Raw genomic sequence first — 12,603 nt, forward strand, 5'->3', positions numbered from 1 at the left:
ATGTTTTTCTCGCATTTTTTGTGTGGATTTTTTTGCAGATTTTTCCGGGGGTTCCAAATGCAATAATATGGTGGGAAATCCGCAAAAAATCAGCAAAATTAATGAACATGCTGCGTTTTTTACCGCGATGCATTTTTTTCGCGGGAAAAAAAAGTGACATATGCACAAAAATTGCGGAATGCATTCTAAATGATGGGATGCATATGTATGCGTTTTTATAGCGAAAAAACGCAAAAAATCCGGAAAGTGTGTACATACCCTGAAACAACCCCATATGATCAGGTTTCCTCTACCAAAACTTGACAGTTCCTTCAATGATTGCAGCCATTGGCCCCGTTTTCCCTTGTTTCTTCCAGACCCATTTGCACCCATCAGAGACTAGTCTGTTGCCTTTCATCTCATCGCTCCAAATCACCCATCTTCAATCTTATACTGTCCATTTGTCATACGTTTTTGCAAACTCAAGCCAACGCTTCTCATCACAATAGTGAAGTTGAAGTCTCTCACCTTATTTGCAGCTTCCAGACTTGTGTAACGTCTGCAGGACAATTGATTGATTTTTGTATGGTTATCCTGAGGAAGGAGTCGGTGGAATCTGAAACGCATCAACAATAAACAATACATTTGTGTATAAGACAGCCAAGATGATTGTCTATAAAATGATGGGAGTCTCACGTTGGAAGCAGTAGTGGATGGTGAGATATGGAGCCTGAAAGTCAAAAGGTCAAAACATTGTTACTCTTTTGCTCGTCAGTGTGTTTGTCTTAGGGTATGTGTCCACGGGCCGTTTTACATCCGGAATAGCAGCGGATTGAACGCTGAGCAGAGCCGCAGCATTCAATCTGCCGCGTCCAGATGTTACAGCATAGTGGAGGGGATTTTATGAAATCCCGTCTCCACTATGCGTGCTAATACGCACCCGGCGGCCCTGCGATTCCGGACATGCGCCGCGTCTTTTTAGATCGCAGCATGTCCGTTTACCTTGCTGCGCCGCTGCAAGGTAAATCACAGGGCCCTATGTGTGGGGTGCGATGATGCCGGATGTGTGCAATGAACACATCCGGCATCATCGTGTCTCCAGAAGGGGGCGGGGCTTAGGGCAGAGCGAGTTTTCCGCTCCGTCCAAATCCTGAACGTGGACACGCACCCTTAGGATCTTCTTGTGTTTTTAGGGGGTTGATTTGTGGTCTGTTTATTTTATACTTATTATTGGTAATTTTTTAAATATATTTATTTGTGTTAATAATTTTTGATATATTATATTACTACTATATTTTTAATACAGATTGTTATATGGAAAAAAATACATTGAAGAAAAAAACCCTGATATAAACAATAGGTCATTTTCTCATGAGGCCTTCAGCGTAACCTCATTATAATGTGATATTTGCAGGTGATTCATGTTTCGTCCTGAAGGTTTAGAGCTGGAGTGGCCTCTGCTGGTAACACCTAGTACTGCACAACAGATGGAAGCATTTTATTGGTTTCGCCAGTAGGTGTCAGTAGCGCTCAGTGTAACGGCATCACAGAGAGATAAGGAGACGTAATATCAGAATCTGGGGAGATAGTGAGAAAGTACAGGAGGAATATATATATATATATTTACATTTTCATATTTTGCATAGTTCATTATTTTTACCGAATAATAATTATTGCAGATGTGACTGAGGGTTAATAATGATCTGGTGAAAAAAGAAAAAACAGCTCCGACTCTAGGGGCATTGTAGCACGGAAGCCAAGGGATCAAATGTAGAAACAATTCAGCGTCTTAAAATGTCGATGTTTATTAGAGAACTAAGTACAAAGTTCAATGCATAGTATTTACATAGACAGTCTTGAATGTTTGCATTGAATTTTCTAATAAACATCACAATTTTAAGAAATTGGATCTTTTTCTACATTAATAATGATTTCCCGATCTAAAATGAATATTTTCTGTGTGTATAAAAAGTGGTTGTCACGCTGTGTTGTCCAGCCTGCTCTCCCATTGTAGACTCTACAACGAGGGCTATGGACGGGGCGATCCGCACCGCTGATCGGCATGGGGTCTCTTAGGCCGCGTCCGGCCTCCTCCCACTTCAGGACCACTGGTTAGTTCTGAGGTCCCCCAGGGTCACAAATACCGACCTGATGTTGACACCCCAAATCGGCATAGCACAGGGCAGCCCAGAACACCTGGACTCAAGCGCTCCAGCACTCAGCCTCCCTGGTAACTAGGATTACAGGCGCACGCCACCGCGCCCGGCGATTGTCTAGTGCTGCTATTACTGACTAGAGGCTGCAAGGAGCCGTGACGTCATCGGGAGCCACAGCGCCATCTAGTGTCTGCAGGATGAACCTGCCATAAAGTCAGTAACATAAGTCAGTATACCGCTGCAACATGGTCACAAATCACAGTAACATCAGAAATAACCTCAGAAATACTCTGTCTGATACCGGAGTCTGATACTTGACTCTGATACAGGAAATTAGTAAAATTAGTAAAATTAGCAAAAATTAGTACCTGGGATCACTTGACCTTGTGGTGCAATGGTAAGGCCGACGGCTGTAGTCTCTAGACGCAGGATCCATTTTTTGTCGGCCGGATCCTTTTTTTTTTCCGCCGGATTGGTTTTATCTTTCTGCCGGATCCGTTTTTTCCACCGGGTCCGTTTTTTTCCGCCGATCCGTTTTTTTTTTGCCGAATCCGTCGTTTTTTCGCCAGTCGGTTTGTTTTTGCGCCGGATCCGTTTTTTTACGCCAGATCCGTTTTTTTTCGCCGGATCCGTATTTTTCCGCCGATCCGTTTTTCCGCCGGATCCGTATTTTTCCTCCGATCCGTTTTTCCTCCGGATCCGTTTTTTTCCGCTGGATTCGTTTTTTTTCCGCAGATCCGGGTTTTTTTTGCCGAATCCGTTTTTTTTCCCTCCAATCTGTTTGTTTTTCCGCTGGATCCGTTTTTTTTCCGCCGATCCGTGTTTTTTTGCCGAATCTGTTTTTTTCCGCCAATCGGTTTGTTTTTGCGCCGGATCCGTTTTTTTTTACCCCAGATCCGTTTTTTTTTCGCCGGATCCGTGTTTTTCCGCCGATCGGGATTTTTTTGCCCCGGATCCATTTTATTACAAGCCAGATCCGTTTTTTTTTCCGCCGGATCCGTTTTATTTTTCTGATCCGTTTTTTTTGCCGACTTTGTTTTTATCCCGCCAATCCGTTTTTTTTTGTGCCGGATCCGTTTTTTTTTACGCCGATTCGTTTTTTTTTTTGCCGAATCCGTTTTGTTCCCGCCGATCGGGGTTTTTTTGCGCCGGATCCGTTTTTTTACAAGCCAGATCCAATTTTTTTTTGCCGATCCGTTTTTTTTTACCTAATCCGTTTTTTTTCGCCGATCCGTTTTTTTCCACCTAATCCGTTTTTTTTACGCCAGATCCGTTTTTTTCCGCCAGATCCGTTTTTTTCCGCCGATCCGTTTTTTCTTTTTGCCGAATCCGTTTTCTTCCCGCCAATCGGGGTTTTTTTTGCGCCGGATCTGTTTTTTTGACAAGCCAGATCCGTTTTTTTTCCAACGGATCCGTTTTTTCCGACGGATCCGTTTTTTCCTGCTGATCTGTTTTTTTTTGTGCCGGATCCGTTTTTTTCCCGCCGGATCCGTTTTTTTCCGCCGGATCCGTTTTTTTTCGCCGGGGATGTGCATGTCTTCAGTGCCATCTCACAGATCTGCGGAGCATCATTTCTCTCTGTAAGTTATACCTTGATTCAACTTGGCCAAGTGTTTTTGCAGTACCATTATATCTCCATCCATGATTTCTCAAGCACTTTTCCAAAATTGTGTAGTCAAGCTAAGTGAATTCACTATCTACCTTTCTGTTATTTCATAAGCAGTTGCGATGATCGGCATCTTCTCTGAAGTACTGATGAAAACACAATCATTTTACTTCTTTTCAAGAACAGGTTAGTGCTTCTCTTGATTTCTGTTCTAACTTGGCTTGTCCCATGACTTCTATCTCACTAATGCTACAAGGGGTTTTCCATTCTCTCCCAATGATGTAGCAGCATGTCTCCCCAGTGTCAGACCGGGGTGTTTAGAGCCCAATAGACGAATGCGAAGGGTCACCTCACAGCTGCAAGAAAAGATTTTCTTTTTGCTCTTATGCTCAAGGACCAAGTGTTCTACCATCTGAAGTTGCCTGCACTATTACAATATATTTTTGGATTCCATACGGCAAACAGCATAATAGAAAAGAAATGTAAATGGCTGATTCTCCTTTTGGTTAGTGACGTCACATCTGTGAAAATATCGAATCAAAATTATTCAAAAAGTGATACACACTATATAATCATATAATTAAAAAGTAAAGGCTGTGACACCAAAAAATGAGCTCTCACACAGATCCGGAAATATAAAAAAAATATATTAGAATATGGCAATGAAACAAGCAGAATAAAAATGTTCCCACGTTTAGTTTTTTCTAGTAAACACAAGTAAAGCTCTACTTATTGTTGTGCTGCTGTAGTCATACTGACCTGGAGAAGGACGTCAAAGGGAACCTGTCGGCAGGATTGTGCACAGTAACCGACACACAGTGTCAGGTCGGCGGCGTCATACTGATTACAATGATACCTGGTGATGAAATCTATCTTGTTGTTTCTTAATCTTTATTCTCAGTTTTGTGGTGCTGATATGCTCGAGTCCTAAGACGGGGTTCATGTATGTGGTGCTCTGATTAGGTATTCATAATGCAGACTGCTGACAGGTCACTGATCCCTTGGCGATCCCCGACAGCTGCTACTGCGCAAGCGGCGCCATATTTGATGAGGATTTTTAAAATCTTCTCTAGTAAGATGGTGACGCTGGCGCATGCGCAGTTGCAGCTATCGGATCTCTATACAAACCGATAGCTGCTATTGCACAGGTGCCCCAAGTGCCACTGACAAAATTGATATTTTATTTTTGCTCAAGGAAATCTGCAAAAGGGATTAAGTGCACAGTAACCATGCGATTATGCTGCAGTGCAGGGGCCAAGGCTGGCATCTGCCTGCAAAAGCGTTTCTTTTTTTTATTCACTATGTGATTGTATTCATTATGGAAACTAGGGGGCGGGTCAGTGAGGGATCAGTGACCTGTCAGCATTTTGCATTATGAATAGCTAATCAGAGCATCACATGAAGACCCCCACAGGCCGCCCCGAAGCACAAGCATATCATTAACTCAATACTGAAAATAAAGATTAAACAACAACCACAAGACGGATTTCAGCACCAGGTCTCACTGTAATCAGTATAACGGCGCCGACCTGACACTGTGTGTAGTTTGCTGAACACAATCCTGCTGACAGGTTCCTCAGAGCACGTGGGGAACGGCATTAAAATAAAAGCCATAAAATTGTGACAAAATTGAATTTTCAAATTGCACCCCATTTTGCTTTTTTTCTGCTTTCCACTTGAACCTAATATTAAGTGCAGCCATTAGAACTTACAAATTGTCCTGCAAAAAGATAAGCTGGTCATAAAACTATATGAATATATAAAGCTATGGCTGCGAGAATGGCGGGAGTGGAAAGCGATAAACCAAAAATATTAACTTTTGTTATTTTCCCCTTTTTTTCTCAAACTTCCTTTGTCCCTTTTTTGCTTCTTAAACGGGCTGCTTCACATTAATAAATGATATTGACTGTGTACAGAAAGTAAATCTATGGCACTTACTAGTATTTTGTAATTGTCCACATTGCCTCCTTTGTTGGGTTGACTCATCTTTCTATTGCAGTATACACTTCTCATTTCCATGGTTACAGACTACCCTGCAATACAGCAACACTTGCATTAGGCTGCTTTCACACTAGCGTCGGTACAGGGTCGTCGCACTGCGTCGGCCCGACGTACCGACGCATACTGTGAAAAAAATGCCCGACGTGGCAGCGGAAGCAGTCTTACGACGCTTCCGCTGCCCCATTGCAAGGTCCGGGGAGGAGGGCACGGCGTTTCGGCCGCGCATGCGCGGTTGGAAATGGCGGACTAGATGCACAAAAAAATGTTACATGTAACATTTTTTTGTTGCGGCGGTCCCCAAAACACGACGCAACCGTCGCACGACGGTTGCGACGTGTGGCAATACGTCGCAATTAGTGTTGAGCGATACCTTCCGATATCGGAAAGTATCAGTATCGGATTGGATCGGCCGATAATCAAAAAATATCGGATATCGCCGATACCGATACCCGATACCAATGCAAGTCAATGGGACCAAAATATCGGAATTAAAATAAACCCTTTCTTTCCTTGTAGGTTCATTCTACATGAAGGAAAACAGCTAAGAATAATGTAGGATGTATTGGGGGAGGTGGCGGAGACATTAAAGGCACAGAGGTTTAGCCCAATCAAATAGAATAGCAGGAATTTAAAAAAAAATTTAAGACGTTCGGAGTTACAAAGATATTGACCATGTTAAGATTTTTTTTAATTTGTGAGATATTGATCTTTCACTACTTCCATGCCCTTCACCTTCTTTTTTACTTCTCCCACACTTTCTTCTTCATCATCCTCAGCAGCATCTTTGACATCAACTTCTTCTTCACCTTATTCATCTTCTTCTTCATCTTCTACCTATTATTTTTTTTGTTACATTCTTCATATTCTTTTTATTAAACTATTATTCTTCTTCATATTCTACTTCTTCATCATATTCTTATTTGTGACAGGCATTCCTGTAGTTGTTGTCTATAAAAGTTTGAAGATCACACCTTCCGTTCTGCCTGTCACAAAAGAGTTACATTTGTCTGCGTTCAGTTAGGCCTGCAGCATCAGGCTTTATCCAGGGGCACCACGAGGAGGAACGGACTCACCCCCATACACTGCTTAGTCTTCTTCTGCTTATAATTTAGATAATATCTTTTGCTCTGATGTTTAGTCTTATGCTTAATGTTCTTCTGCTCTTTGTTCTGCAGCGTCTTGTTCTTCTGCTTCTCGGTCTTCCGTGTCGTCGTCTCCAGGGTCGTCGTCTCCGGGGTCGTCGTTGTCATCGGGGTGGTCTTCAGGGTCGTCGTCTCCAAGGTCGTCATCTCAGGGGTTGTTGTCTCTGGTGTCGTTGTCATCTTAGGGGTGGTCTTCAGGGTCGTCGTCTTTAGGGTCTTGAACTTGGAAATGTAGCAGAAGGTACATGAAGGCTGAGAAAATGCCGAGAACCAGCTGATGGAACTGGAACCCGGATGGCTACCCAAAGGTCCAAGAGCCAATGGAACTACGAGGACCAGCTGACGTTACTGGAACCCGGTTAGTAAGCAGGATGTACCCGTGCCAGAAAGCACTACCAAGGACCACCTGACGTTGGTGGAACTCGGATACCCAGAAGGAGGCACCTAAGCCAAAGGCTCTGCCTGGAACCAGCTGACAGTACTGGAACCAGGATGGGGGCCTATTCAAGATTGTCATCCTACAGCCCCTAGCGGTGTTGGAGCCCAGGGTCAGCAGGAGGAGCAGAGTGCAGGCCGAAGCCTGCACTGGAGGCACTTTAATATCTGATGGAGTGTCAGCGTGGCGGTCGCAGGACACATTGTCGGTTACACAGCAGGGGAGCAGCTGACGTTACTGAACCCCACTAACACAGGAGCAATTGTTTTTCTCAGCACTTCCAGGCAGCAACTAGCGGTGTTGGAGCCCAGGGTCAGCAGGAGGAGCAGAGTATAGGCTGAGGCCTAATTGGAGCAAATTGAAAGTGAACCTTTAAACCCCCAGGCGTTAGTAACTAGAAGAGCCAGCTTGTGCAACAGTAATGCTGCACAAGGAAAAGGTTGCTCTTTTAATTATGCTCCTTGCACACGCTGAACGAAACACTTTTAAAATTGTGCCACTCATACCGTGAAACCGTCATGGAGGCGGGACTTTCCTTCTTAATGACACGCAGCACAGCTGTTAAAAATACCCCCTTGGCGCTGGGCGCAGCCTCCTGAGCGCTGCTTTTTTGTGTACCGGAGTCTGCGCTGTTATCCCTTGGCCATGCGCTGTTAGCGCTGCCTGTCTTCTGACATCATTTGATGTCAGCCTGTGCGGTCGCGCTGCCCATGAATCCCAGCCCCGCAGTGTCTTGTGATTTATTCACACTGTGGGGCTGGGATTCATGGCCTTGCGCAGTAAATATGTTCGCCTCTCACTCACGTCCTTTCGCCTGCTTTAGACTGTGCGGCGGTAGCTGATCCCTAATCACATGCCACGGCCGTGAAGCCGCACAGTCTGAAGAAGGCGGAAGGAGATGAGTGAGAGGCGAATATATGCACCGCGCGTCACGGCAGTGGCCCAGTCTGAAGAAGGCGGAGGGAGATGAGTGAGAGCCTGAGGTGAAGATATGCACTGCACATGCCCATGGATCCCAGGCCCGCAGTATGATTAAATCAGAAGAGACTGCGAGGAGGGATCTCGGGCAGCGCGGCCTCACAGGCCCAGTCTGCCTGACACCAAATGATGTCAGAAGACGGGCAGCGCAGACTGCGCATGGCCAAGGTTGAACAAAACAGCACAGGCTACTAGACAGATTCAAACAACGCTAAGGAGGTGGCGCACGGCGCCAAGGGGGTAGGGATGACGGCTGGGAAAGTCCCGTTACGAAGGAAAGTCCCACCTCCGGGACAGTTTTACGGCATCAGGGGACACATTGTATAAGTGTTAAGTTCAGCATGAGCAAGGAGCAAAACTAAAAGAGCTACCTGTACCTTGTGCAGCATTACTGCTGCACAAGGTGGCTCTTTCAGTAACAAACGCTTGGGGGGGGACAGGTTCCCTTAAATTTCAGTTGTTGTGTCAGCGTGGCGGTTGCAGGACACATTGCCGCATACACAGCTGGGGATCAGCTGACGTTACTAAAACCCAATAACACTGGGTCATGTGTTTTGACTGTGCAGAGGACTGTGCTCTCGCATCCGATGCAATATGCCAGTGTGACGTCGGCCTTAGGTCATTAGCAGAACAGAGGGAACAGGTAGGGTGATAGACAGACATACATTTTTTAATTTTATAAGATATTACTTTACAATATGTTATTAAAAGTAATTAATATTTGTGGCTTGAGGTGGAATGCTTTTGTGTAACACAGCAAAAAAATATATTGGATAGATCTGAAACTGCATGCAAACAATATTTTCAACTCAATTTTATTTTCCACGCGTATTTTTACTCTTTATAACACTCATTGTGTTGTAAGACACACATAGTGCAGTACCTCATGCCACTGGGCGCATTCAGGATGTATACATCGAGAAGTCAGGAAGAAAATAAGGAGGGAGGAAGCTTGCGCACTACACTGCCAAAACATGAACCAAAAATATCAGTCATGTGACCCTATGGGACATCCTGCACCTGCAAGGGAGATATCAAGACCGTCATATGACATGACGGTCCTGATAAATGTTCCCCCAACAGTGTATTATGAAATGTACGGAGACAAGAGGCTGGCCTACATTACAATTAACAGGAGAAAACTGTGATGAGTTATGAAAAAGGTGGAAAGGGTATGCAAAGATTTTAAAAGAAATAGCAAATCTAGGTTTATACATATTTGTACAACAGTAACAATAAACTTTACCTTGATTTTTTCCAGCACACAGCAGCACTCCCTGCCATTATCGGCCTAACCGACCGCTGCGCTCTGCAAAATGACTTTCGACTAACCTCTGCACTAATCCGTACCTCCCACTCCCGACTCCAAGACTTCTCCCGTGCTGCGCCAATCCTCTGGAATGCTCTACCCCAAGATATTAGGACCAGCCACAACTTGCATAGTTTTAAGCGCTCGCTCAAAACAAATTTGTTCAGAGCGGCCTGTCACGTTCCCTAATCAAACTCATTTTATGTTTGTGTGTGTGTGTAGCCCATTCACTATCTCCATCTACCCCCCACCCCCTGAAGATGGCTGGACCATCATTGTAAATAAGCTTCTGTACGTTGTATCTCCCCACCTCATTGTAGATTGTAAGCTCTCACGAGCAGGGTCGTCTTATTGTGCTTTATTACTGTATTGTTAACGTTGTTACCTATGACTGCTGTGTTTGAAACTGTTAAACTGTAAAGCTCTGCGGAATATGTTGGCGCTATATAAATAAAGATTATTATTATTATTATTATTGGCAGTGGAAGTTGTTAAAAAAGGGTTTTAATTGCTTGATGGACACCTAATTTTTAACTTGGAGCATGTACATTAGGGTCCTGTTTTGCACATGTACTGAATGGTAGAACACTTGGTCCATAAGATCAAAAAGAAAATCTTTTCTTGCAGCTGTGGGGTGACCCTTCGCATTCGTCTATTGGGCTCTAAACACCCCAGTCTGACACTGGGGAGACATGCTGCTACATCATTGGTAGAGAATGGAAAACTCCTTGTATCATTAGGCCGGTTTCACACGTCAGTGGCTCCGGTACGTGTGGTGACAGCTTTCTCACGTACCGGAGACACTGACTCACGTAGACACATTAAAATCAATGTGTCTCTGCACATGTCAGTGTGTTTTCACGGACCGTGTGTCCGTTTGAAAAACACGGAGACATGTCAGTGTTCGTGGGAGCGCACGTATCACACATCATTAAAGTCAATGGGTCCGTGTAAAACACGTACCGCACACGGATGCTGTCCGTATGCCATCTGTGTGTCCCTATGGGAGGTGGAGCCGCATATTCATCACTGTAATGAGCAGCACTATGTGACCGCTCATACAGGACAAGCTGCGGCGCTGAGAGGACGCATCAAGGGAGCTGGGTGAGTATTTTATTTCCAGCGGGCGGGCGCACAGTATGTGGGAGGGGGTTGGTTACAGGGTACTTTATTTTAACCGGAAAAAATAAATAAAAAAACAATGATTTTTCATTCTTTCTCTCCAGCGAACGCTGCTGGAGAGAAGAAATGAATAGCGGCTTCAGCACCCAAAGCAGGGGACAGCGCTTACTGTAGCGCTGTCTCCTGCACGGTTCGTGTGGTACCCAGTTGGCACACAAGCGGCACACGGCTGCCGCACGTGTGCCACACTGATGTGCCACGTGAGCTCACGGACACACGGACACGGATAACTCCGGTACCGATTTTTCCAGTGCCGGAATTATCTGGACGTGTGAGACTGGCCTTAGTGAGATAGAAGTCATGGGACAAGCCAAGTTAGAACAGAAACCAATAGAAGCACTAAACTGTTCTTGAAAAGAAGTAAAATGATTCTGTTTTCATCAGTACTTCAGAGAAGATGCCGATCATCGCAACTGCTTATGAAATAACAGAAAGGTATATAGTGAATTCACTTAGCTTGACTACACAATTTTGGAAAAGTGCTTGAGAAATCATGGATGGAGATATAATGGTACTGCAAAAACACTTGGACAAGTTGAATCAAGGTATATCGTACAGAGAGAAATGATGCTCCGCAGATCTGTGAGATGGCACTGAAGACATGCACTTCCCCTGCAGAATCAGATCGTGTAGGACACTCCCATAGTTCCTGTTTTTGCTGCCCAGAAGGACCACGCCTCGCAGACTGTGGACAGTGGATTAGTGAGACCCCTAGTGGTCATGAATTTGCAACCAGTTCTTGGGTGGATGCAAAGAAAACAATTGTATAAAGTCATTTGAGCATTAGACCCTTTCCTATGACTTTAAGTAAATGTACAGTCACTTGGAATTAGATATATAGTAAATCAGTGGCTCCCACCCAATTTCTTTGGCCATGTGATGTAAATACACAGCATGTCTGAAACTATTTGCTAACAAGGCAGGGGGATAAGAATGTCAGATATTAACCCCTTCGCGACATCCGCCGTACTAGTACTGCGCTGCCGGCACTGCATTTGTGCCAGCCGCAGTACTAGTACGGCGGACCGATCACCGCGGTCTCACGCTGAGCGCCGCGGTGATCGGGTGCGGGTGTCAGCTGTATATGACAGCTGACACCCCGCAGCAATGCCCCCGATCGGCGCTATCGCCGATCACGGGCATTTAACCCCTCTGATGCCGCTGTCAATAGTGACAGCGGCATAGAGGGGGATCGCGCAGGGACGGGGGCTCCCTGCGCTCTCCCACCGGAGCAACGCGATGAGATCGCGCTGCTCCGGTGACCTGGAAGGAGTCCCCGGATCCAAGATGGCTGCGGGACTCCTTCCGGGTCATTTACTGACCTGGCTTGCCGGCGCCTGCAAGAGCTGCTGAGAGCAGGCGCCGGCAAGCCTCTGCCCTTGTCTGTGAGATCGGTGATCTGACAGAGTGCTGTGCACACTGTCAGATCACCGATCTGTGATGTCCCCCCCTGGGGCAAAGTAAAAAAGTAAAAAAAAAAAAAAAGTCCACATGTGTAAAAAAGAAATTTAAAAAAAATTCCTAAATAAAGAAAAAAAAAAAAATATTCCCATAAATACATTTCTTTATCTAAATTAAAAAAAATCACACAATAAAAGTACACATATTTAGTATCGCCGCGTCCGTAACGACCCCACCTATAAAACTATATCACTAGTTAACCCCTTCAGTGAACACCGTAAAAAAAAAAAAAGGCAAAAAACGCTTTATTCTCATACCGCCAAACAAAAAGTGAAATAACACGCCATCAAAAAGACGGATATAAATAACCATGGTACCGCTGAAAACGTCATCTTGTCTTGCAAAAAAAAAGC

This window comes from Ranitomeya variabilis, chromosome 7 (assembly GCF_051348905.1).
Source record: "Ranitomeya variabilis isolate aRanVar5 chromosome 7, aRanVar5.hap1, whole genome shotgun sequence".
In the NCBI taxonomy this organism is placed as follows: Eukaryota; Metazoa; Chordata; class Amphibia; order Anura; family Dendrobatidae; genus Ranitomeya; species Ranitomeya variabilis.